Genomic DNA, 6,000 nt, shown 5'->3' with positions numbered 1-6,000 from the left:
TAAATGGCAGAACGCTTAGGAGTATTGACAGGCAGAGAGATCTGGGCGTACAGGAACACAGATCACTGAAAGTGGCAACGCAGGTGGATAAGGCATACGGCATGCTTGCCTTCATCGGTCGGGGCATAGAGAATAAAAATTGGCAAGTCATGTTGCAGCTGTACAGAACCTTAGGCTACACTTAGAATATTGCGGTCGCCACACTACCAGAAGGACGTGGAGGCTTTGGATAGGGTACAGAGGAGCATTACCTGGATGTTGCATGGTCTGGAGGGCATTAGCTATGAGGGGAGGTTGGAAAAACTCGGACAAGAAATGCTGTAATCACTCAGCAGGTCTGGCAGCATCTGTGGAAAGAGAAGCAGAGTTAACGTTTCGGGTCAGTGACCCTTCTTCGGAACTGACAACCCTGTGGTTGACAGGGCCCTCAACCGTGTCCGACCCATTCCCCGCACCTCTACCCTCACCCCTTCCCCTCCCTCCCAGAACCGTGACAGGGCTCCCCTTGTCCTCACTTGTCATCCCACCAGCCTCCATATCCAAAGGATCATCCTCCGCCATTTTCACCTGCAGCCTGATGCCACTACCAGTCGCATTTTCCCCTCCCTTCCCCTGTCAGCATTCCGAAGGGATCGTTACCTCCATGACACCCTGGCCCACTCCTCCATTACCCCCACCACCTCTTCCCCGTCCCAGGGCACCTTCCCCTGCAATCGCAGGAGGTGTATTACCTGCCCATTTACCTCCTCTCTCCTCACTATCCCAGGCCCCAAACACTCCTTTCAGGTGAAGCAGCGATTTACTCGTACTTCTTTCAATGTAGTTTACTGTATTCGCTGCTCACAGTGTGGTCTCCTCTACATTTGGGAGACCAAGCACAGACTGGGTGACCGCTTTGCGGAACATCTCCACTCAGTCCGCAAGCAGGACCCTGAGCTTCCAGTTGCTTGCCATTTCAACACTCCCTCCTGCTCTCATGCTCACATCTCTATACTGGGATTGCTGCAGTGTTCCGGTGAACATCAACGCAAGCTCGAGGAACAGCATCCCATCTACCGATTAGGCACACTACAGCCTGCCGGACTGAACATTGAGATCAATCATTTCAGAGCATGACAGCCCCCCATTTTACTTTCATTTTTAGTTATTTTTTCTTCCTTTTTTTTGACATTCTTTTTTACATTTTTTACAATTTTTTTTGCATTTATTTCATTTCATCTTAGTTTGTTCAGTTTGCTTACCCACTGGTTTTTTTTCAGGTTTTTTTTTTCAGGTTTGCACTTGCTGCTGTTCAATAATCAGTGTATTCACACATAATCTGTACTAATGCTTTGTCTTTCAACACACCGTTAACATATTGTTTGCCTTTGCTCCGTGACCTTTCGGTCAGCTATGTGGCCTGGTCCAATCTGCACCTTCTCCTTTGTTATCTCTTGCCCCACCCCCAACTCACTTGCTTATAATCTGTGACTTTTCTAATATTTGTCAGTTCCGAAGAAGGGTCACTGACCCGAAACGTTAACTCTGCTTCTCTTTCCACAGATGCTGAGTGATTCCAGCATTTCCTGTTTTTGTTTCAGATTTCCAGCATCCGCAGTATTTTGCTTTCATGTTGGAAAAACTCGGATTGTTTTCACTGGAACGACGGAGCTGGAGGGGTGACATGATAGAGGTTTACAAAGTTATGAGCGGCATGGACAGAATGAATAGTCAGAAGGTTATTCCCAGGGTGGAAGAATCATTTACTAGGGTACATAGGTTCAAGGTGCGAGGGGTAAAGTTTAGAGAGGATGTGTGAGGCAGGTTATTTACACAGAGGGTGGTGAGTGCCTGGAACTTGCTGCCAGGGGAGGTTGTGGAAGCAGATACGATAGCGACGTTTAAGAGACATCTTGACAAATATATGAATAGGAAGGGAATAGAGGGATATGGGCCACGGAAGTGCAGAAGGTGTTAGTTTAGGCAGGCATTAAGATCAACGCAGGCTTGAAGGGCCGAATGGCCTGTTCCTGTGCTGTACTGTTCTTTGTTCTTTGTTGTTCTAGAATTAGCCTTTATAGCCACTGCAGGCACTGCTTCACAAACCATTGAACACCTCCAGGCGCTTACTCATTCTCTGTGGAGACAAGGAGGCCAAAGAAATAAAGAATTCCAGATGTTAGCCTATTATGTCAAATTTCTCTGCTTTTTTTTAGCACAAACATTCAATCCCAACAACAATTTCGCTGCCAGTACTTTTAATTTGTTCTTCATTAGAGTTATCAAGTCACTTCGCGCAACATTCTGCTTTCACAAAAACTGTTCTGCAACCACTAACGTCAAAGACTGAAACTTATTTTTCAGGATACCTTTTCTTTTCTCTTTAATTTCATTGTTATTGGTGTTGGATTTAGAGCTGAACAATCGAGTTTCCAATTGACCTCAAATTAAGTATGTTACCCCAGAGGCGAGTAATTAGAATCATAGGGAGGTACAGCACTGAAACAAGCCCTTCGGCCCACCACCGCCCAACAACCACCTATTTATTCTAATCCTACATTAATCCCATATTCCCTACCACATCCCCACCATTCTCCTACCACCTACCTATACAAGGGGCAAATTATAATGACCAATTTACCTATCAACCTGCAGGTCTTTGGCTGTGAGAAGAAACCAGAGCACCCCATGGAAGCCCATGCAGTCACAGGGAGAACATGCAAACTGCACACAGGCAGTACCCAAAACCAAATTGAGGTCGCTGGAGCTGTGACGCTGCGATGCTAACCACTGCACCACTCATATGATTGCAAATGCAAGCCCTACAAATTAGCCTGATTCTCATCACAGATGTGAGTTGCTGAACTATGATATGATTCAATTGCAAGGAAGCCCCCAATTAATATATTCAGACTGACCGCTCAAGACAAAGCAGCCAATAAAAATATAAGGTTCTGAATGTGGTGGGAAAAACACGCTGTTAATTCAATCCCGTCCCTCCACAGAAAGCCTAACATATCACTTTAAACTATCCACATTAAAGAAAACCACAACTTTTAATCCTCGAATGAAGCGAACCAGACCAGGTATCCATTGGTCAACAAATGAACTGTTTATTAGAGAAAACTGTATTCCTAAACACAACGAAGAGATACACTTTTTGTTAAGTAACAAAGTCCTTTTAGTTTTACACTCTTGCCGACATGTAATCTTCCACCATGGAACAGTCAAGGCTGTTTGAATTCCTTGCAGCTGTCTGATGGGGAAAAAAAGTTATTTAACAGGAGCACAGTCAATAGTTTAGTTCAGCGTCCAAAGTGTCCCTCTTCCTTTTCCAAGAATGAACACTGATCAACAATTTGTTTCTTTGTTAAATAATTGATCTGGCTTGACTTTTCGGAATTTTGAGAATATATTAAATAGGGTTTATGCAGACAGAGGGAACGCTCTACTATTTCTTTTAGTATCTGCTGGGGGGCAGTCTCTGTGTCAAAGCCAGTTTTGAGCTAGTTTCAAAATTAATCGCAACATTGTACATTTAAGATGAGTCTGTGAGCGGCTGTATCCAAGGCAACCAGGATGTACATTTTAAACTGGTTGGTTCCCATTCTGTATGGTTGTATCCAATGGTAACCAGAATACATCTTCTCTACTTCTGGAGGCTTGCTTATTCTTAAAGCAATACAGATATTATTGCTGACTTAAAGACACACCGCAGCTTTCCCTTCCCACAAAAACAGTAACATGGCATGTGGGCATCGATGGCTATTCCAGCATTTCGTGCCCGTCCCTCATTTCACTTTATTAATTTTAATGTCCAATATAACAATTAAATTTAACTTCTGGTGTATTCCTTATCAGGCTAATTTAACAAACATCATAGTTTTGCAGACAGGTTCATTCATCATTCATATAATCATTAACTCATTCCATGAACTCTTCTCCTTCTTCTTTGGCCTTCTGAACTCGAGAGACAATGGATAACCACCTGGAAGTGGTCAGTGGTTTGTGAAGCAGCGCCTGGAGTGGCGAAAAAGGCCAATTCTAGAGTGACAGGCTCTTCCACAGGCACTGCAGAGAAATTTGTTTGTCGGGCATGTTACACAGTTGGCTCTCCCCTTGCGCCTCTGTCTTTTTTTCCTGCCAACTACTAAGTCTCTTCGACTCGCCACACTTTAGCCCCATCTTTATGGCTGCCCGCCAGCTCCGGCAAACGCTGGCAACTGACTCCCACGACTTGTGATCAATGTCACAGGATTTCATGTTGCGTTTGCAGACGTCTTTAAAGCGGAGACATGGACGGCCGGTGGGTCTGATACGAGTGGCGAGCTCGGTGTACAATGTGTCTTTGGGGATCCTGCCATCTTCCATGCGGCTCACATGGTTAAGCCATCTCAAGTGCCGCTGACTCAGTAGTGTGTATAAGCTGGGGATGTTGGCCGCATCGAGGACTTCTGTGTTGGAGATACGGTCCTGCCACCTGATGCCAAGTATTCTCCGGAGGCAGCGAAGATGGAATGAATTGAGACGTCGCTCTTGGCTGACATACGTTGCCCAGGCCTCACTGCCATAGAGCAAGGTACTGAGGACACAGGGCTGATACACTCGGACTTTTGAGTTCCGTGACAGTGCGCCATTTTCCCACATTCTTCTGGCCAGTCTGGACATATCAGTGGAAGCCTTTCCCATGCGCTTGTTGATTTTTGCATCTAGAGACAGGTTACTGGTGATAGTTGAGCCTAGATAGGTGAACGCTTGAACCACTTCCAGAGCGTGGTCGCCAATATTGATGGATGGAGCATTTCTGACGTCCTGCCCCATGATGTTCGTTTTCTTGAGGCCGATGGTTAGGCCAAATTCATTGCAGGCAGCCGCAAACCCGTCGATGAGACTCTGCAGGCACTCTTCAGTGTGAGATGTTAAAGCAGCATCGTCAGCAAAGAGGAGTTCCCTGATGAGTTCTTTCCGTACTTTGGACTTTGCTCTTAGACGGGCAAGGTTGAACAACCTGCCCCCTGATCTTGTGTGGAGGAAAATTCCTTCTTCAGAGGACTTGAACGCATGTGAAAGCAGCAAGGAGAAGAAAATCCCAAAATGTGTGGGTGCGAGAACACAGCCCTGTTTCACGCCACTCAGGATAGGAAAGGCCTCTGATGAGGAGCAACCATGTTGAATTGTGCCTTTCATATTGTCATGGGATGAGGTGATGACACTTAGTAATTTTGGTGGGCATCAATCTTTTGTAGTAGGCTGAAGAGACCATGTCTGCTGACGAGGTCAAAGGCTTTGGTGAGGTCAATGAACGCAATGTAGAGGGGTATCTGTTGTTCACGGCATTTCTCCTGTATCTGACAAAGGGAGAACAGCATGTAAACTGTCGATTTCTCTGCACGAAAGCCACACTGTGCCTCAGGGTAGACGTGCTCGGCCAGCTTCTGGAGCCTGTTTAAAGCGACTCGAGCAAAGACTTTCCCCACTGTGCTGAGCAGGGAGATACCACGGTAGTTGTTGGAGTCACCACGGTCACCTTTGTTTTTATAGAGGGTGATTATATTGGCATCACGCATGTCCTGTGATACTGCTCCCTTGACCCAGCATAGGCATAGCAGTTCATGTAGTGCTGATAGTCTAGCAGGCTTGGCACTCTTGAATATTTCAGGTGTAATGCTGCCCTTCCCAAGGGATTTTCCGCTGGCTACGGAATCAATGGCATCACTGAGTTCCGATTTTGTTGGCTGTATGTCCAGCTCATCCATGACTGGTGGAGGCTGGGCTGCATTGAGGGCAGTCTCAGTGACAACATTCTCCCTGGAGTACAGTTCTAGGTCCTGCTCAACCCAGCGGTACACTTGTTTGGGTTGGTCAGTGATTATGTCCCCTGATTTAGATTTGAGGGGGGTGATCATCAAGAGCTCTCTTAATGCCATCATACATTCCTCTGATGTTTCCGGTGTCCGAGGCCAGCTGAATGTGACTGAATAGGTGTTGCCATTAGTCGTTTGCACAGCGCCTGGCTGTTCT

Source organism: Heterodontus francisci, chromosome 44 (genome assembly GCF_036365525.1).
Source record: "Heterodontus francisci isolate sHetFra1 chromosome 44, sHetFra1.hap1, whole genome shotgun sequence".
Classification (NCBI taxonomy): domain Eukaryota; kingdom Metazoa; phylum Chordata; class Chondrichthyes; order Heterodontiformes; family Heterodontidae; genus Heterodontus; species Heterodontus francisci.
The sequence above is the reverse complement of the archived record's forward strand: the minus strand, read 5'-3'. Positions refer to the sequence as shown.